Source organism: Microcaecilia unicolor, chromosome 6 (genome assembly GCF_901765095.1).
Source record: "Microcaecilia unicolor chromosome 6, aMicUni1.1, whole genome shotgun sequence".
Lineage (NCBI taxonomy): Eukaryota > Metazoa > Chordata > Amphibia > Gymnophiona > Siphonopidae > Microcaecilia > Microcaecilia unicolor.
Window position 1 is genome coordinate 248,258,897 of NC_044036.1, and position 22,501 is coordinate 248,281,397.

Below are 22,501 nucleotides of genomic sequence, written 5' to 3' on the forward strand. Positions count from 1 at the left end.
TTAACCCCATTTCCACCCTCACTCAACCCCTTCAGAGATCTATCCCCTTCCTCTCATACCTCTTCCCAGTACTGTCATCTGTTTTCAATGCCTGTCATCCTCTCTCCAGTCTTCCGGGTCATTCATACTATGTCTCAACCTTTCCTCACACTTTATCCCTTTTCTCTTAACCCCTATTTCACACCCAACCTATCAAAACACCCCCACTCATATCTACTAATTGCCAGGTCTTCACTATTTCCTTTAAATTCCCTCTCCACTTATCCCATTCATAATTACCTGCTCTGCGCCCCACAACACTCTCCCACTCAAACACCAAGACCCAGTAATCTCTTGCTCTGTTTCCTTACCCCCACCTGAGTCAATCCATCCTTTGCTCTGTTCCCTCACCTCTGAGTCCCATCCATCATCTGCTCTTTCTAGAGTCTCCAGTCCATTTCACATTTCTTATCTCTCCATGTCCACCATTGTTCCATCTATATCCCTAAATGTTCTAACATCTCCTCTCTGTGTAAGTGTCCCTGTCCCTACTCCTTCCCTTATGTTTAGCATCACACCTCTGTGACTCTGTCCCTCCTCTTTTCCAGCTTCTCACCCTCTCTTCCCTTTCTCCTGCATGCCTATCCTATCGCCAGCATCTGTTCCTCTCTCTCCCCTGCTCCCTCCCTAGAGGTTGACCGAATTTCAGTTTCGGTTAGGGTTATAATTTTGGGCCAGTTTTGGCACCATTTCTGCCCATTTTCAGTTTCAGCCAAAAGGATATGGCCATGGTTATGGCCAAAACTGACCATATGTTTTCGGTGGAAGCCAAAAATGTGCGCTTTGTCCTATTTGTCTCTCTCTTTTCCTCTCCCCTCCGAACAGAAGTTGCTTTCCCCCCCCCCCCCCCCCCCCCCCCCCCGGCCAGCCTGTAGGTGCACCCCTTGGGCCTATCTTTACAATCCCTGGCAGTCTAGGGGTATAATTAGGGCAGGAGTAATCCACAGTCATTCCTATCCATGCTGGCTCTGCTCTCCAAATGGCTGCCATGACCTCTAGTGGCAATCGCAAGAGTGCCACAATAGGTCATGACAGCTATTTTGAGAATAGAGCTGACATGGGCAAGAATGACTGGGGATCACTCCTGCACTGACTACACCACTAGACCACAAAGGATTGTAAGGTAGTCTGGGGGGGGTGGGGGGAGCTAATGTTTGGGGGGGGGGTGTTTGTTTGGGGGTTTCTTTGTAATGTGATTTCAAGTATCTGCAGTGGAATCTGCAGTGATTGTTTTCAAGCACATGTACTGGTCAGCTTATAGTGTTAGCAGGGAAATGTTATCACAATGAAATGAAGTTTATATATTAGAAAATAATTTGAGAAATGTATTGCTCTTGATTGTAATTTTTCAGAGCATCAATGTGCTTTTTTATTCTGGATTGTGCATTGTAGATCAGTGTCTGGATTCTTTTACCCTGTTTTTTTTTAATAATTTGTTTATAATTTTTCATTTTACAAGGATCACTTGCAAACAGTAATAGAGAGATGACTGTACATTAATACAATATTAGAAGAAAACAATCTCAACTAAATAAATAGATTATATACAATCTTTCTCTTTCTTAGACCACAAAATAAATAGGGGGAGTGAAACAAGACAAGGAGGTCAATTAAACAACAGTAAACCAAGAAAATGTAGTATTAACCTGATTATCCCCAGTTATTATTTATCTGAATCATTATTCCACATTGATCTTCTGGTTGGCTTCTTCAAACACAAGATGGTGTATAGTCAATTAATTTCGTTGGAAACATACTTATTGTCCAATATTAGTGGAAATAATACACCTGATTTCATTTTTCCCCCCTTTTAAAACCAGAAATTATTTAACAATACAAACACTTGAATCTCTGATCCAATTCCCACTGATTAAAGTAATCCCAGTTTCACAGGCTTCACTCCTTTTGAATTAATATACTAAGAGGAATCATTTCAGAGGAAAAAAAACTTTAGGAGTCATACCCAGAACTCTAGGAAAACAACAATCTCAATATTAATCATCTGTAATAATATCCATTTTGTTCAAATCTTTCTAGTCTATTAACATTTTCAAAATCTTAACCGTTTCCTATTCCTATAGAACTTCATTTGCTGTATCAATTTTTCATTCTCAAAGGAATCGATTAGAATATCCAAGTGGCTCACTAATAAGATTATATCTGAAGCAAAATTATTTACTACCATCGTTAGGTCCTGGCGCACCTTCCAGATGATATTCAATGTAACCTCCACGGGAGCCAAAAATTCCAAGCTGATAGCTCTTACGGGTTTAGGAGTTCAGCTGTAAACGACTTCCATTTCAGCATACACTCCTAACTCACTCCTCCACTCCTTTGGACATGGTGGTTAAATGATTTGAGAGCGATGAAGTTGTTTTCAGGTCCAAGAGCATCGACGCTCCTTCGCTGACGCTAATCAAAGGACTCATCAACCCAGTCTTCTGTGGGCAGCTCGTCACGCAGCGGTCCCACACTTGCTACACAGGGGACAAAACACTGGCCATCGGCAGCTGACACCCCCCCCCCCCCCCCATTGTCCCCTTCCTCTCAGTTAAGGTAACTGCAGATGCAAAGAGGACATTTCAAATAGAACTTCAGAGGACAGCTGGGCCGTTGAGCGTATGAGCTTCAGGTCACCATCTTTCCACTCTCCCTAGTTGGGACACTCTTTGTCTGGTTTTTCCTCAAAGGCCTGTCTGATATGGGTAACCCTTCAGCATAGCCCTCTGAGTCATTGAAAGATGGAAGCCCCTCCACCACTACAAGGTGGTGTCCCTTCAGAGGGGCTTTTACCCTTTTAGTAAGAATCTATATCATGCTTGTTCTTTAACTACTTTCTCAGGTTACTTGTGCACAGTTTGAGTAAGCATAAAAAGGTAGTAATCATGATTTTTTTTAAACGTTCTCACAACAATCCTGTCCTGTTGAGAAGTCCTTTGTCAAAATGGCTCTCCCAGTTTGTCAGACTGTACTTGCAGTTCCTGGGACTGGGGGGTAATAATCTCTTGTGGGTTTAACAGAGGGCTGTTGACTACAAGCTCTGAAAATCTCTAGTGGACCTCGTTGGGTCACATTCACACAACCAAACTTTATTTTCGGTTTCAGCTTTGGCTGCAGTTTCAGTTTCGGCCGAGCGTGGTTACATAGATTCAATAGCAGTTTCGGTTTCAGCTGAAACTGGAAAACCCAGTTTTGGTTGGCTTCTACCCTCCCTGCAGTCCAGCATCTTTGGCCCTCTGGCCATCCTTGGGTCCCCCCTAGCATCTCTCTCCTTTCCTCGGTGGCTCCAGCGTCTCTCCCCCTCTCGTCCAATATCTCTCTTCTCTTCTTTCCTAACCACTACACTCCACGTTCCCCCACCCATCTAGCACCTCTCTCCCTCCTGGCCGCCCACATAGTCAGGCTTCTGTTTCCCTTTCCCCACCAGCAGATAAGGCATCTTCCCCCTCAGGGCATAGCTACCATTGAGAGAGCCTGGCAAAATGCTCAGAGCCACCCACCTGAGGTTGCACCTTTATTTTCTCCTCTCCTCATGCCCGCCCAGGTCTGACATCTCACCAGCTTCTCCCCCACCTCCCACCCCAGGTCCAGCATCTCTCCAGCTCATCTCACTGCCAGTCCTTCAAAAGTGTTCAAGTCTGGTTGATCTGTCAATCATACAAGCAGCTATATTCTGAAGAAACTGTATCTTCTGCAATCTAACTGAAATCTAATTGTGTCACAATCAGACTATTAACCAATATAGCATAATAATCCCTTTACAAAAAACAATCAAATAGATCTAAGATGATGAAGTCTTAAGAAAAATTTTATAAAGGTTATTCACCTGAGTATCGAGTGTTAGAGAGGAATCTAAAATGGTGCCCAAAACCTTTGAAGTTCAATCCACAGTCAAGGAACCACCCGTTCCCAGAGGCATTTTGTCTGATAGTAATTATGTGGAGTTGGGTGGGTTTTGATGATGTCACCTAGAGGCAGAATTTCAGCCAGCCTCTGAGGTTCCCAGTCACAATACTGTCTCAATCAGCAGGTAGACTTCTGATGGTAAAGCCAATTAGAAGCAGGTAGAAACAGTGTCCAGCAGTACAACAGACGCCTCGAGACTGCCATGCTTATGTGAAGGAGTTGAGTGGGTGTCGATGACACATCTTAGATTTGTGACATAAAAGTATTTTTAAACAAAGATAGGTGAAGATGGAACTGTTCCATGAGAGGATGATTGATTGGAAGCAGCAGGTTTTGGCAGGGAGAAAACAGAGATGAAATAACAGGAGAAATTCAAGGCTCTTGAAAAGAGGCAGAGGTGAATGTAGCACAGTATATGGATACAGCAGTATAAAGCTAAAGAAAGAAGCAGAAAATCCTGGTCATGTAGATGAGCTTCTGACAACGACTTTATATCCAAATGGAAATAACCAAGAGGCTTGAAGCAATTTAGAAAAGATGGAGTGTCATATACTCAAACTCAAAACAGTGAAGTTGATCCACTAAAAGGAGTTGATTGACTTCTAGCACTAAGGGCCTTTTACTAAAGTGTACTAAGCCTTAACATGGATTTATGGCATGAGAAAAGATTTTCTGCAAAACACATTAAAGCATTTAGTGCTAATTTGCCTGTTTGCACACACATTACTTAATATTTTGAAATATTTTTAACAGGGGGCATGTCATGGGTGGCGAATTGACATGGAAACATTAACCAGCTACTGTGTTAGGATTAGCACGCTAACTGCTTAACATTGGATTAACATGGATACACTTAACACCTTCTAAATAAGAGGTGATAAGTGCTCTCACCTTACTATTTTGCAGGTCTCCTGCACTAATCCATAAATTTAGTGCAGGACCTGATAAAAGAAAAAGCCAATTTACTATCGAATTAAAAATGGACTTAGTGTGTGGGAATGTCTGGCAATAAAATGGGTTAAGCCCATTTTTTTTAATGCATTTTAATAAAAGGGCTCCTAAATTTCTTAAACTCTTTACAATTAAATACTACAAAATATATTTGTAGTAACTACGCTTTGCATGCTCATCTTTTTCTGTTTTACGATTGCAGTTATACAAGGCCAGCCTATGTTGGGTTCTCTAAGCCGCTGACACCCTCAGTGAAGCGAGAGCGCTTCAGAGAGTGGAGGAAACCTAGCAGAATTTTCCGAAAGGCCTGAAGAGGTGTGTTCCTCACCTTGCAGAAATGCTTATCAACCAGAAGCCTTATCACCATCATTTATCTGCCCTTTGAGTACCAGCAGTGATATGTAAAGCTACAGTAATATTAACTTTCTTGGCATCACTGTGCAATGCCCACAATCCACCTGCCCTTTCCTTTTCTGGTACTGATTAGATTTTATTTATCTAAATAAAATGTAAATATAAAAATGAGAAGATAGAACATTAAGGAGAAAAAGATTGTCAAGGAAACAAACATTGGCATTCCATACTGTGGAGAGACCACAGAAGATGCTATGAACTGTTGATTGGCTATTTCAGCTTGGGACTGCATTTCACTATAGCTGAACCTCATTATGGAAAAAGAAGTTTCTCCATAGATGTTTAAGTGTTTGTGGTTTACAGGTATTGCTGGTTGAGGTTTATTTTTATTTATTTTTTTAACTTGGTAGTTTCTACTTGCTCCTCCTGGAAACATTTTTCCTCTGTTATACTCCTACCCGCACAGTTGGACTTCAACCAATCTAAACATGTTTTACAATCATAGGGCTTTATTTATTTATAGAAAAACAAGTGCTCATGTGCATTGCTATGCAATTCTTTACTTGTCATGCATTGTTGCTGGCTTAATTGTATATATTAAAGACACCAGCTCTGTCATGTAGAGTTAATCAAAGATCAATGTAGTGTATTTCAAGCCAGTACTGAAGTTTTTGATGTCTTGGAACTGTAATATGTTTATATTGCTAATGGAAGGCAGTCCTCTAATAACAGAATGCCTGGGAGTAAGTTCCAGAGTGTGGGAGCTACTCCTGAGAAGGCTCGTTGGTGGGTATCGCATCATGCAATATCTTTTGGAATACCAATAGTGATTTATTTATTTAAAACATTTATAAACCACTCTATCCGATTATACTAGGATCTGTGTCCCAAGAGGCCATTATAGAATATCAGTATAATTGGGCCTTTGCACACCAAAATGTAGACACAAACTGTTATGCCAGGTCTATGGCAGGTTTAAGGGTTCACATCTAAATCGGCACTTTAGTATGTTAACTTATTTTTTATTCAATATCAGTAAACCAAAATCAAACACATATGAACAATTACATCCTAACATGATAAATCAAAATACAATCCAAAGATGAAAGATCCACTTATATCGTATCCCTCCCATCCCCCCACCCACCTCACCACATCACTTATAAACGAAATGAAATTATACAGCACATCTACTGTGCTCAAAGTGGAAAACTAATATAACTCTGCCCCTCCTCCCTCCCCATCCAGCTGCCTTGCCAATTGGGTTCACCTCCGACCTGGCTTACATTTGAATCACCATATGGAAGCCAGGCCGAAGGTGCCCCACCAAGTCATTCCCCTATGTTGCACATCCTTTCCACCCCTCCCCCGCTGATCAGACCCTTCCTCCCCACCCAACTCTGCTGCCCTGAGTCGTCTGCCAGCAGGGGCGTAGCCAGACACCCCAATTTTGGGTGGGCCTTGGCCCAAGAATGGGTGGGCAGAAGAACTCCACCCTGTCCCACAAGTGATTTGGTCTCTCCCTCTCACCTGCATGCCATATGGTCTCTCATACATCTCCCCTCCCCCGCATACCTTTTAAAATAGCAGATTTTTACCGGCAGCAAGCAGCAACTAATACACACTGCTCATCCTGTGGGAATACATCAGAGAGAAGGCTGTGGGGCTGGTGCAAGCAGTATGTATCAGTCACTTGTCACTGCAGGCGAAGATCTGCTTTTTACAAGGTTGGTAGGAGGAGGGACAGGTGTTTGGGAGTTTTTGGCTGGTGGGGCTTGGGGATCCCTGCCAGCCACATCATAAGTGTGCTGCTACTGGGTGGGCCTGGGCCCACCCAGGCCCACCCTTGGCTATGCCACTGCCTGCCAGTATGGAAGGCCCCATCCTTCACTTAATGGGTGCTCTCCAGACAGGATCTCAGGCTTGGTACATCCACCACCCCTCAACATGATCTCCAGGATAGCACATGTGGTGTATTTTCAAAGCACTTAGACTTATAAAGTTACATAGGGGCTCATTTTCAAAAGTTACTATGGAACTTTGTAAGTCTTTGAAAATACACCTCATTGTAACCTATGGAATTTTGTAAGTCTAAGTGCTTTGAAAAAGAGCCCCACATCTATCATTCATAGCATGAATGCGATAACTTGTACAGTGCTGCGTAACCCTAGTAGTGCTATAGAAATGCTAAGTAGTAGTAGTAGTAGTAGTAGTAGGTGTCATATACCAGCGCATTCAAAGTTTATAGTTGTGTTCCTTCAATTTGACCACTAACTGATAGAGTTTTTGGTGCCCCTCTGCAACCTAACAGCAGCCTTGCTAACAAATCTCGCATTTGACTGTGCAGGCTGCTCAAAGGACTAAGACAATTTAAGACTGAGCATTCCTAAGCTTGGGAGTCACCCACCTGTGTGTCTGACTGAATCCTGTAATACTGCTCACCTGTAATATATGTTTTGCAAAGATAGCAAAATTAATGAGGCATACAATCCCTCCCACTTCATTGAGAATTGCCTGAAATTTTTGTGCTTGAGAACTAACTGAGAACCTGAGGAGACTGCATGTTCTGGAAAAGGCCATGTCTGCTCAGAACTTAGCATGAAGTTCTGAACACTGAGAAAGTGGTTCCTCACTGGTGCCATTGGATGACATCACTCACTTTTGTGTCTGATCAGTCTGCTGTCTATAGAAAACATCTGTAATAGGTAAGTAATATTGCTGTTTTATGACAGGGATATAGATTAAGAACATAAGAATAGTGTCTGATAGTATGTTCTTATAAGCATGTACTGTTTTAAAACTAATAAATAAAGTCTTTAAAAAAAAAAAAAAAAAGAACATAAGAATAGTCATACTGGGTCAGACCAATGGTCTGACGCAGTATGGTCTGTGCTCCTTGCATTAAACTGCCTGGCCACTGCTTCAAGTATTGAGAAAAGTAACTGCAGAACAAACAAACAAAACCCAAAACAAACAAAAAAAAATAGGGTTGATATTCTGTTTGTGTTTAAAGCAACAGTGCTAATTACAAGCAGCATATTCTTAGGCCTAGAGTAAGACATGGTATTGTTTCTGGAATGCTGATTCTGTTGAAAGGCAAACCAATTGAATTATTTCATTAATTTTGTCTTCCCTTTAATATATCCCTTACGATTGTACAAAACAAGACATTATTTATATTAATCTTTCTGCCTCATGTGTGCCCTTCTTTCAGGACATTCTAGGCACTAACCCCACCTTTTACAAAGCCACATTAGCAGCTGCTGGTGCGGTAATGCCAACACAGTCCATTCAATGTAAATGGGCTGTGTCAGCATTGCTGTGTGGTAGACACTAGCATGGCTTTGTAAAAGGGGGCGTAAATCTGCAAAGAAGAATTAGGATAACATTGTTTTCAGCCTTGATTTCTGTGAAGGTAAAACTAAAGTTACTGATTTATTTATTTAAAAGGCTTAATATACCACTAATAACAAATCACAAAGCAGTTGAAATGGAAAAGGGGCAAAGACAAAAATAAAAACATGACAGGAGATACATGGAAATTAAAATTGTAAAATAAAAGCACTTCATGGTAAAGAAGGTTGAAGGAAGAGACGATTAATGAACTTATAAGTAAGCTGGAGAAAAAGCCACATTTTCAGGGTTTTCTCACATTATGCCAGAGAATTTTCTTGTCTGATATCATTTGAAAATGAATTCTACCATCGTGGAGCCTCATATCTTCTAGTCTAATCCTAGTCGATAAAGGTAGAGCTAATAGCTTCTCCTGTGATGATCAGGGAGGCCCTGCAGGAAAATGACGTAGAATTACAGATGCCGTAATATGGGATTCCACTGTAATGAACTTTAAATGTCTTCAACTGAGTCCTACTTACAATAGGGAATCACCTGATCACATTTTCTTCCGTGATGCAACAGTTTGACAGCCGTATTTTGCAATAACTGTAACCATCTTAAGGGTCCTTTTACTAAGGTGTGCTGAAAAATGGCCTGCACTGGTGTAGACGCGTGTATTGGACAGGGGCAGGTCCATTTTTCAGCATAACTGCAAAAAAGGCCTTTTTTTTTTGCCACAAAGGAACATGTGGCAAAATAAAATTTGGCGGGGGCCCATTTTGGGCCTGAGACCTTACCGCCACCCATTGACTTAGTGGTAAAGTCTCACGTGTTAACCAGGCAGTAATCATCAGCGCGCATACACTACTGATTACTGCCCAGTTAGTGCCGCACACTAGAAATTTTCCGGCACGCGTAGTGGAAGCACGTAAAAATTGAAATTACCACCTGGGCCATGCGGTAGCCGGGCAGTATACTAGGCACCTACACGGCTTAGTAAAAGGGCTTAGTAAAAGCCAAGCCTGCAAAACCAGAGTCTCAACAATGAAATACAATGGCTGCAAACAGCAATATTGTTGCTGGACATGGCAAAAAAAACCTTTTCATTAGAAACTGTGGCAAACGCTGTGGCTCTCTATCCTTGATCCTTCAGGAAATCACTAGATTGTGTGTTCTGAGGAGCGCAAGATATTTCTTTCTGCACAAAAGAGCCCATAGAGAGCTGATGATGTTTGTCTGCAGTTCCTGTGTTTTTATGGCTAATGAACTCCACTATAAAACAACTTTTTGTGCCCATTCCCCAATATAGTCACAGTCCCACCCTCTCAACCCAGTCAGGCTATGATAAGTAAAGGATGACTTGATGGCTCTGAATTACAGGATCACTTTGAGCTGGGACTCATGAATTACAGGAATTGTTTCATCCTGGAAAGCAGGCTAATTAAAGGGAGAGTCTGTGCATTGTATTAATAGCTATAATTGAATCTAGTCAACCCCACTGAGCAATAAGCAGTGTTTTTTCGCCTGCTGAGATCTTAGAACTACCAATCCTTGAGCAGGTGTGGGAGCAAGGATGGAGGAATGATCAAAATAACAACAGTTCATTTCAGATTGAGCCTGACTTCAGATTTATGGTGTCTCATGAGCAGATGAATAGATTTGCCATGATCAGGGTGACCACTACCATAACTTAGACCAAGAGTTCTCAGTTCTTGAATCACAATCATCCAGTCAAGGTTTCAGGATAGCCATCACAAATATGCCTGAGATACATAGGCATAGTTTGCCTATTTCATTTGGGAGGGGTGCAAGGAATAGAGGTCCAATTAGTGGTGGAGGAAGAATTTTCTCCCCTCCCCTAAAATAGGCATTGATTAGCTTACTCTCTGCCCCTCCTTTTCTTTTAATATCACCTTATCCTTGTGTTTCCCTTTATCCCCCTATACTCTTCCACTTGCCTCTCCCCCTCCTGCTTATACCCCTCGCTCCTCTTGTTTTCACACATATTCTTTTTCTCCACCTCTTCATTATTCCCTTATCCTTCATCTCTTTCTCCGCCCCTCCTTTCTTGCTTCTCTCCTCCACACCACCATCTTCCACCTTCCTTCTTTCAGCTCTTCCCGCATCCTTCCTCCCCACCTTTATCTCAGCAAATTTTCCTCCCCTCTCATCTCTCTCCTTCCTCTTTCCTTACCCTCCCTGTCCTCTTGCTTTTCCATCTTATCCCTCCACCTTCTCTCAATCTTTCCTTCTCATTCCTCACAGTCTCCCTCCATGTCTCTCACTTTCCAGCCCCCCAGCACACTCTCCCTCTCTTTTCTTTTCCTTCCTCCTCCTGGCAAACTCACACTCACACTTTTTAGGCACATCCTTTCTTCCACTTCCTTCTCTATCTATTACCCCTCTCCCTCATCCCTTTCCTAGCACTTTTCCTTAACGGCAGTGGAACATCTTTATTTGGGAGGACCAAATAAAGCAAGCTCTGTCCCTGCCTCCCCCTCCCCACCCCCACCTCATGCTGAGGTTATGTGGGGCAAAGCATTGGTAGACTCATGGTCCCTGTAGACCACCCCATTTCTCTGCCTATGCACTCCCTCCCTTCTCATCCCCCAACACACTCTCCTTCTCTGCCAGAGACTAGTGAAGCAACACAAAGCCCCACAAATGGACACTCTAAAGCTTACTGTACCATACCAGCAACAAGTCCAAGAACTCAAAATCTACCAACCTACCTATGGTAAGTCAGGAGTACATCTCCATTGGGATAAAGAGGAAAAGCTGGACTCTTATAGATTCCTACATACTACCAACATATTAACAAAATCCTTCACCTCAGTGACACATGGAAAACATAAACTATCATCACCTAGTAACAATAACAGACTTCCAAGTTAGAAACAAATATGTAGTCAAAATTAAATAGAAACCCCAGACTCTGTTAATAGTAGAACACTGAAGAAAGAGAAACAAATGCATTTCTTCCTATACAGAACAAAATATAAGCAATGCACATTATCAAAAGCAGACATTTTTCATTCTTTAAAAATTTTATAATAAACATTTTGTACCTTTGTCTGATAATTCTGTTTTCCAATTGAGTTGGTCCTGGTCTATCTTTAGCACTTCCTCTTGTTTTTGCTTAAGTCCTTTTCCAGGATCTCACATCCATTTTCTGTTTCTTCACTCCTCCCATCTTCTTCCCTTTATCTCTCTGACACTGATCCTTCTGTTTCAGCTTTTTTTCCTGTTTCTCTTAATTGCCTTTTTATCTTTTAGCTAGATTTTATTCCTCCTTTTCCTCCTCCAGCCCTGAGTCTTTCCACTTCATATACTTACTTTTCTAGTCCTCCATTTCCACCCTCTGTACCCTATCCAGCTTCATCCTCTGCCTTTCAAACAAATACAATGAACTTCTATTCCTCAACATGCCCAAAGGCTTAGTGTAGATTACAACAAATCAAAAGAGATTAATAATCTCTGAACAATATATAAGGACCCTTCATCTCCTCACCAACCATGTTCACTCATCCCCTTCCAGCTCCAGACCCTTTGTTACATCTTACCACCTTATCCAGGCTCCCATTCCCCTTTTTACTTCCATGTCCAACCTCTCTCACCTCCTTCAAAGACCTGTCATCTTCCTTTGTCTCTTATCCTCTTCAAGTTCCTCTACCTCTTTCTCCCTGTTCCCCAGCATTTACTGCTTCACCTCTTCCCCATCCTTAGCATCTATTCCCCATCTCTTCCTTATACCCCCTTCCCTAGCATCTGACCACCTACCTCCACCTCCAATATTCATTCACCCTGCTTTTCCTACTTGCCCCAGCATCCATACCTCTGCTTCTCCTGCCCCACCTTCCACTCTATAGCCCCATGGTTTGCGCCTGCCAAACTCTATCTTCCTCTTCTTTCTCACTCCCCAACATCAACCCCCTTCTCCTATTGACACCTTCCAGCATCTTCCCCCTTCTCCCAGCCCCAGAATTAGACCCTACTCCCAAAATTCCTCTCTCTCAACTCAGTCCCCAGGCCATATGCCAGTCTTTTGACCCTTCTTCCAACCCCAGAATCAGCCTCTTTCTCCCTTCTCCCATCCTCAATATCTTCCAGTTAACCTCCTTCTCCCACCTTATCATTTACATAGTAACATAGTAGATGATGGCAGAAAAAGACCTGCAAGGTCCATCTAGTCTGCCCACGATAAACTCATATGTGTATACCTTACCTTGATTTGTACCTGTCTTTTTCAGGGCACAGACCGTATAAGTCTGTCCAGCAGTATTTCCCGCCTCCCAACCACCAGTCCCACCTCCCATCACCGGCTCTGGCACAGACCCCTTATAAGTCTGCCCTCCCCTATCCTAGCCTCTCAACCACCAACCCCTCTTCCCCCCGCCACTCAATTTCAGCTAAGCTTCTGTGGATCCATTTGTCAGTGTCAACCTCCTTGTCTCTTCCCCCTGCATTCCCCTCCCCCTAAATCTAGCATTTCCCCTCTGACTCCCTCAGAATTGTGGCACCCTGAGCCAACTTTTGCTTTTGCACCTTCACCTTGGGGTCAGTTTTGTGGAATGAACTGTGCAGATAGCAGGACTCATACCATGAGAATCATCATACACCAGAAGGTACCTGTATTGTCTGATCATTTTATTTTTCCAGTTGGATTGGTTCTGATTATGCTTTTTCACTTCCTCTTTCTGGTTTTCTCCAACATACTTTTCCAGGATCTTATTTCTCTATCTGTTCTCTATCTCCTTCCCTGCCTCCCCTACATCTATCTCTGACATTAATCCTTCTGTTTCACCTTTTTTCTCTATTTCTCTCATCTGCCTTTTATCTACCTATAGCTACATTTCATTTCTCTTTGTCCCCTCCCCTAGTCTGTAGTTTCCCTCTTTTCACCTACTTACTAGCTTTCCATTTCCTACTCTCATTTCCCTAGTCTTTCCATTCCTTACCTCTCATTCTTTCCCCAGCCTCCTATCTCCCCCATCTTTCACCCACATTCTAGTTCTCCATTTCCACCCTCCCCAGCCTCATGTACCTGCCCCATTACTACTTCCCAGTCACTCAACCCCTTTCCACCTCCAGTCCCTTTCCTACATCTTACCCCATCCATACTCTTTTCACTTTCCCCATTTCTACCCTCTCTCACTTTCTTGAAAAACAAGTCCCCTCCCGATTTTCTGCATTTATAGTCTTATACCCTCATCCAATGAATCACCTAACCTCCACTATTCCCACACCTAAACCCCAAGTCACCATTCTTCCAACCTACACAATCCCTGAGTCCCCACTTACACTCCCAATATTCAGGCAATCTTAGAGTCTTTCTCCCACTCAGTCCTAGAGGCTATGCCTAATTCTGAGTCACTACTCTCCCTCTGTCCCTCACCCCCTATGTCCTTATATCTGCCCTCCAGCCCCCTTTACCACCTTTCCTAGGCATTCATTGACTCTGCCTTTTCCACCATACCTATTTCTCTCTTTTCTTAGTATCCTCCTCCTGCATATGCCCTTGCTTTTCCCTACATTATTAACCTCTAATTCCCATCTCCCAGTATCTAGTCCCAGAATCAATCACCAGATCCTTTCTCCCAGTCCCCAGCATCCAGCTCCCTTCTCCCAGTCTCCAGCCTAACATAAACCACCAACTCCCTTTTCCAAGCCCCAACTCTTTTCTCTCAATGCCCAGTCCCAGCATTAGCCACAGCCCCCCCCCCCCTCCAAGTCCCCAGCACCAGCATTAGCCTCCAACCCCTTTTTCCAAGTCCCCAAGACCAGCATTAGTTTCCAGAACTTCCTCCATGTCCTCAAAACCAGCATTAGCCTCCAGCCCCAGCATCAGTCTCCTACTCCCACTATCCCAGTCCCCAGATCCTTCTTCCCAGTGTCCAGCATATCCCCTCTCCCAACCCAAAATTTTCTGCCATCTTTCTTCTCCCTCCCTTGCCCCACATGTTCCAGCATCTTTCCCCTCTCTTTCCTCCTTTTCTGTTCAGCTTTGTCCATTCTTGCCCACATCTCCCCCCCGATCCGCTCCCTCCCCTCAAGCCTATTCTGGAAACTAGAAATGGTGAGCTCAGAGCCTCATGATATAGTGCTTTCAGCTGGGTTCTGCCAAAACCACCCCCCACAGCATCAGGAAGTACATCAGAGGGAGCAGTTTGGCAGAGCCTGGCTGGACGCACTGCATCAGCCATTTTTAGTTCCTTCTCACTGCATCTGCATTAGTAAGGAGCCTCAGGACTAGGATGGGGGGGGGAGGAAGCAGATGCACAGAAGGAGCAAGAAGGGACAAAGATGAATTGGGAAGGAGGAGGAGAGAGATACTGGAATGCATGGGACAGGGGAGGAAGAGTGAGGCACTTGGTCCAGCAGCATATGGGGGGCAATTCCACCTTCACCCCCCCCCCCCCCCCACAAACTACACCCATGCTGAGATACCATAGCTAGGCTCCTCCAATTAGGTGCCCAGAGGGCATGGGGTAGGAGCCTATTCTATAAAGGAAAGTAGGTAATTAGTTTTCTCTATAGAATACTACTATAACCAGATAGATAGGTGCCACCACTCTTGGTTTGAGGTGAGAGCACTTATGCCAGTCATAGAAATTAAGTAAGTTTGAGCACCTGATGTGGCAAGTACCCACATAGTTTATAGAAGTGGCTTTCAACCCAGTCCTTGGGCACAGCTATCTAGTTAGGTTTTCAGGATGTATTTATTTATTTATTTATTTGTTACATTTGTACCCCACATTTTCCTACCTATTTGCAGGCTCAATGTGGCTTACATAGTACCAGAGAGGCGTTTGCTGACTCCGGTGTGGACAAATACAAGGTGGTTTGTGGTAGGATAAAGTCCATGTGACAGAAGTCACATTAGGGATCATAGAGTGGAAGAGTTGTGTTATGTTTGTTACATGCTTTGATTTTCTTGTGTAGCCGAGATCAGGCATTTAAGTTGGATCGGGGGGGGGGGGGGGGGTTGCCCTGATTAAGCAGCTAACCACTGGAGAGATGAAGGAATGACCCCTCCTTCATCTCCCAGTGGTTAATGACCTGCTCTCACCCCTCTAAGAAGTGAAAGTGGATACCAGAGTCTATGACAGCTTCAGGTATTATGGCCATTCCCAATCGAGCAGCAAGAGGAGTAGCCTGGTAGTGGGTGCAGTGGACTTTGAACAACAGGACCCAAGTGTAACTCCCACTTTAATTTCTGTACAAATATGTGAGCCTTCCTGGAACATAGAAATTTATAAGACACCTGCAAGCATGATGGCTATTATAGTGCTGTAGTTTTAGGTATAGTAGACTTTTGTTCCTGGAGGGCTCACAATAACATATAAAAGAATTAAGGTTGGATTAGTACCTTATTTGAATTGTGCTCACACCTTTTACAGTAGCAGCTCAAGGTGAGTTAGTTTGTACCTGAGGCAATGGAGGGTTAAGTGACTTGTCCAAGATCACAAGGAGCAGCAGTGAGATTTGAACTGGCCACCTCTGGATGTCAAGACTGGTGCTCTAACCACTAGGCCACGCCTCCATTCCACCTGGTTCCTGTTATTTAAAGTCCACTACATTGACCACTAGGTTTCCCCTCTTCTCTGCAGGGATGTCTTGTGTGGCCATTTTTGTACAAGTAGTGCCAGATAAAAGTTTTTTTGCCTGCTTTTTAGGTGTCCATATTTTACATGTTTCATTTTGGATGTTTTCATTTGGATGTTTTCAGCAAAAGAACATCTTTCTCATGTATTTTCAAACAGGAAATCCCACATTTTTCCTCTTCAAAAATGGCTGTGAGAGGGATGGTTTTTTGGACGTTATAAGCAGGACGACCTAATTCTGAGTTGGATGTTCTTTCAAAAATGCTTTTCTCTAAGTGAAGGGAACTTTTCAGTCCAGAGAATTTACTCAGTTAATTGTTAAGTTAGCTTTGCAAATTCCTTTGAAAACTGTCTTAACGCTTCCTCCATTCTGTCTATATCGAAAGTGAAATATGATAATTTGCTTCTTCCATTTGTGAAGCTTTTCTTTTAGAAGTAAACCTTTGTAAATTCATACATCAGACACATGGAGGGTGAGAGGGTGATTCTATCAAGGGGAGACTGTTTTTAGCTGTCTCTTTGGAGCCTATTCTTAAAGTAATGTAGGTGTCTAACTTCCTTTATAGAACACTAATGTAGTAGCACCAATGTGCATATACTTTAGATGAAACCACTTGCACTAGCCATAAAACTGGGATAAATGCTTGAAACTAGATTACTAAAACATTCACATAAATTATGGTATTCTACACACCCTGCCCACTCTCCACCCAGACTGTGCCCATCTGCATGTCCACCTTCAAACTGTGCACCATCACATTTAGGTGCCATCTTATAGAATAACATATAATCCCCCTGATTCTATAAATGTCGCTAACAATTGCGCAGCAAATTTGGGCATGTGCCCAGTGGTGTGCTGGAGCCTGCTCGCTCTGGTTCGCAAAAGCCGCTTGTTAAATTTTGACAGCTCTTGCGAGCCAGTTGTTCTTGGGGGTGAGCCGGCTCCATTACGGGAGGTAAGCATGGCAGGAGGGCACCATCACAGGCCATGCTTACTTCCCCTCCCGCTTCCAAACATGTCCAATGATGTCCTTTGCCCCCACCCTCCCCTCCCGCTCCCATCCGTCTTTTTGTATTACCTCTGTCGAAGTGCCGCGTTATTTAAAGCCCTGCTGCCCGTCTCCAGCCTTCCCTGCTTGCTTCTGATGAGTTTGTGCCCTTAGTCCCGCCTTCTGATGTCATTTCCTTTTTCCGCGAAGGTGGGACTGAGGGAACAAACATCATCACAAAGCAAGCAGGGGAAGGCTGGAGACGGGCAGCAGGGCTTTAAATAATGCGGCGCTTCGATGGAGATAATACAAAAAGATGGATGGGAGCGGGAGGGGAGGGAGGAGAATCGCTGGGTATGGATGGGTAGAGGGGGCAGGGAAGAGAATTGCTGGGCATGGATGGATAGAGAGGGGCAGGGGAGAGAGGAGAGTTTCAGGACATGGATGGAGGGGAGGGCAAGAGAAATTCTGGACATGGATGGAGGGGAGGGAAGGGAGAGAGAAGAAATGCTGGACATGGAGGGAAGATAGAAGGAGATTAGATGAGGGAAAAGAAAGTGAGGAGAAAATCTGCACAAGGATGGAGAAAATAGGCAGAAGCTGGATCCACTGTACAGTCAAGTCTGCAGAGGACCAGAAATGAAGAAGAAAGGAGAAAAGAAAAGAAATAAATGGAAAGGAAGCCGTGGAAATGGAGTCAAGGGAACAGATAGAGAGCAGCAGAATCAGATACTGGGCCAGCATGATCAGAGAAACAAAGTCACCAGACAACAAAGGTAGAAAAAAATAATTTTATTTTCATTATAGTGTTTGGAATATGTCCACTTTGAGAATCAGGTACTGAACATTAAAAGTTTATATTTATTTACTCATTTATGGCATTTTATCCCATATTAAACATGAATTAGATTGGAACCTGGGATCATTTAATTTTTTTTCCCTGGAGAGAGTAATGCATTGCCCCCCCCCCCCCCAGCTATAGCCAGCTCTGCAATTTTGGGGGGGGCACAGAGGTAGACAGGGGGGTGCCGAGGTGGACCAGGGAGAGAGCCTGTTGTTAAAAATTTACCAGCACACCACTGCATGTGCCTCATTTGCACGTGCAATTTATCTGAATAGTGAGGTAATAAGCAGCAATAATTGGCTTTTTAACATGCAATTATTGGCACTAATTAGATTTGGGATATGCATGTGTAAAGTTAGGTGCAGGATCTGTGCCTAAATTTTATATGTGAGTTCCAAAGGGGGGCATGGAAATGGGAGAGTCATGAGTGGAAGGGGACGTTCCTAACATTTAGGTGCATTGTTATAGAATGAGGGGATATGCACATAATGTAGGCATGTACATTTGCCAGCTGGTGCAAATGCCCACACCTAAAGTTAGGAGTGATTGCCGGGTGTAAACATTATTCTATAAACCACACCTACCTTTAAGTGCAGCTTATAGAATAGCACTTATTCAGCGCCAAGTTCTTTGGTGCCATATATAGAATTTTTAGTCCAATAAGTGCAAAAATATGCACATATATCCTAATATTTTGCTCATTTCTGTGCACTTTGTACCTCCATTGTCCCAAAATCTAAGTATTTCAGACAATCCACTCTTTAATTCATCCCTTTTTAGGGTCCATAAATTAAAGATTCGTACCTGTTTTGAAGGCTCCTAGTACTCTTTTTTTGCTTGTGTGGTTTGTTCTTTTACCCTCCCTGTGTTGCTGTGCTGAAGACTATCCACTCTTGGCATCTCTAGTTTGTACAAGAGGCAATGGAGAGTCAAAAATCTAGAAGTGACTTAAACTCTCCCTCCATGCTCACTCAAAATTATTGCCTCCACACCCACAGCTGAAGTAAGGCTCTGCGCTTTCCCTGCTGCTTTTAGAAAGGGGAAATGTAAAGTGGAGATCATGAATGAAGATTTGGGGGAAATGCTTGGGAGGAGGAAAAGTGAAGATGATAGAAGTTTACAAAATACTGAGGGGAGTGGAATAGGTGAATCGCTTGTTTACTCTTTCCAAAAATACAAGGACTAGGGTACATGCAATGAAGCTACTAAGCATTAAATTTAAAACAAACCAGAGAAAATATTTCTTCATTCAATGTGTAATTAAACTCTGGAATTTGTTGCCAAAGAATGTGGTAAAAGCAGTTAGCTTAGCAGGGTTTAAAAAAGAAGGTTTGGCTAACTTCCTAAAAGAAAAGTCCATAAACCATTATTAGAGTGAACTTGGAGAAACTCCACTGCTTATTTCTAGGATAAAATACAAAAAATAGTATAATATCCAACGGAGTGTCAAATATCTTAAATCAATTATGTATAGTACTATAGTATTCTAAGGGGAAGTCTCGTAGAGTCACTGGGGCAGTTTGACCCACCAGTATAGGTGAACCCCTGTTTTGTGACAATTATAATCATCAACTGACCCCCTTCCTACCTATATTTGTGATTTGTGTGTTGTTTGCTTTTTTTGTGCAAGATTTTTTATATATTTTTATAAATCTCTCAAACTTGTATATCTCTTGTGTTCAATGGTACGATTACCTCATAACTTCATATTATAGTGCAAGACATCGATTGACTCATTTGTATGTAGGCTAGAGTACCAGACGGTATACTCAATGTTATGGCTGTGCTTAACATTTTGTTACAGCAGAGAAATTTGAGTCATCACTTATCTGCATATCCAGGTGCTGTACTTGCCCCGACAGGTGCCTGTTTCGCTCTATGTGGCTTTCTCAATGGACAGACGCACTCAGGACCTGGAACATTAAATGCACATCCATCAGTGTATCCATCTGGTGCTGTATTCTAGCATAAATGAACTTCACAATACATGGCTCACAGTCTTTCAGCCTCCTCCTCAGTTCGTAGCCCTTAGGTTGTGATCACGCTGGCGTCTTATAGACGGTACCAGTGCCCACCATATCTGGTTTCTGTGTTCCAGTGCTTGCTTCAACATCACTGCAAGGGCCTCACATAAAGCAACCCCAGTGGATATATGTGTTCAGCCCCTTTGGTTCCAGGGTATCTAGGTGGTAGATCCAAAATGTTTCTTGCTGAAGTAATTTTCTATTCTGGTCTCCTCCCCTAGGGGTTGGAGTAACGTGGTCAATCACCATACATTTGAGGGTGTCTACAGGATGATTATTTTGCATACAGTGCTGCACCAACGGCACTCCTATGTTCTGTCCAGTGATCCTGGACCGATGTTCGGTCATCCTTGCATTTAACAATCTACTTGATTTACCAGCCAGACTCATATTTGGAAAAGCGAAATACGAAAGCACCAAACCACTAAGAGAAAAACTACACTGGCTCCCACTAAAAGAACAAATTGCGTTCAAAGTCTGCACCCTGGTCCACAAAATCATCTACGGAGAAGCCCCGACCTACATGTCAGATCTTATAGATCTGCCGATCAGAAACGCAAAAAGATCATCATGCACATTCCTCAATCTCCATTATCCTAATTGTAAAGGGCTAAAATACAAATCCACATACGCGACCAGTTTCTCATACACCTGCACGCAGCTAAGGAATGCACTACCGAAGGCCATAAAAACAACGCAAGACCTAATCATCTTCCGAAGGCTACTGAAAACAGATCTTTTCAAGAAAGCATACCATAAACATCCATCTTTAAACACTACAGAATAACATTATACACGATCTATACAAAACCGAACTTCTATCACATGACTGATTAACCTTCTGGCTATGAATAATCAAGCACTATCACTTTAAACCTTATACCGAATAGGGTCTCTCTATAGTCGATGTAATGTATGTTACAATCCAATTTACAATCCAATTTACTACTTAGGAAACTTAATGCTATACCATAATGTATTCTTCTTTACCATGTATGTATACACGTTATATATATATACATACCATGATCTGCTCCATATATGTTATGTTCCATGTATGTTCCATATATGTTACCATGTATGTTTGCACCTTAACGCAATACCATTTGTAATTCTGTTACCCAGAAATGGCAACCGCCATTACGGCAAATGTAAGCCACATTGAGCCTGCAAATTGGTGGGAAAATGTGGGATACAAATGCTACAAATAAATAATAAATAAAAATATATACTTTGTCACAAGGACAGATAATATAATATACTTTGAAGAGAGTGCGGCAGGTGGTATGATGTCTCAATTGATAGACTCTCCCATTGTGTTTGAAACTATCTGTCTTATTTCTAGGATAAGCAGCATAAAGTCTGTATTACTGTTCTGGGATCTTGCCAAGTATTTAGCAGAGATTAGGAAGCAATGCTGGTAATTGGGCAAACTTTTATGATCTGTGCTCTGATCGTGGCTGGACAGATTCAGCTTCAGAAATTATAGAACAAGGACAGTACTATGCAGACTTCTATGGCCCATGCCCTGAAAATGGCAAGGACAAATCAAGACCAAGTATACATATGAAGTATCACATACCATGGGATTCATTTTCAAAGTACTTAAACTTACAAAGTTCCATAGTAACCTATGGAACTTTATAAGTCTAAGTGCTTTGAAAAAATGCCTCTAGATGTAATGAATGTATCTTGTTGGGCAGACTGGATGGACCGTGCAGGTCTTTATCTGCCATCATCTACTACTATGTTACTATGACCTGGTTTGGCCACTGTTGGAAACAGGATAATGGGCTTGATGGACCTTCAGTCTGTCCCAGTATAGCAATGCTTATGTTCTTATAACTCAGTGTTGAGAAAAGAAGTAAATGGGGACCACAAATGTTATGTTTGAGTAGGGTAGGGCCCAATATAGTATTAATCCTTCTCTGGAAATGAAGGGTGGGGATGAGGGTTTATTTTTCTCTCTTTGTTTACAAAAAATCAAATATAAAAGGTATAAAAATTGAGGAGTTTGTTATTTGATTCCACTGGAGATATGCTCAAAGCAGGACTATTAAACACTGCTAAACAGAGGAAACAGAAAACCCTGCAGGTTTGAAATTGCTGCACCAGTAACATCACAGTAGTTCAGGGATTCTCAACCCAGGCCTCGGGACACAGCTAGCCAATCAGGTTTTCAGGATATCCACAATGAACTATGAGTGACAGAGAAGTACATACAATGGATACCCTGAAACCGAGACTGGTTTTGTGTCCTGAGGACTGGGTTAAGAATCCCTGTTGTAGTAGATTCTTGCAATGATATCAGACCCCTTCTATTACAGTATAGTTATTTAAAAAAAAAACATATTAAAAAAGATACTGCATTTGGAAAGCCACAATAATCCTTTATAGTAACAGTTGTTTAAAAAATGTAGAAACAAATGCCTAAGTTCTTGATGAGGTCAGTGG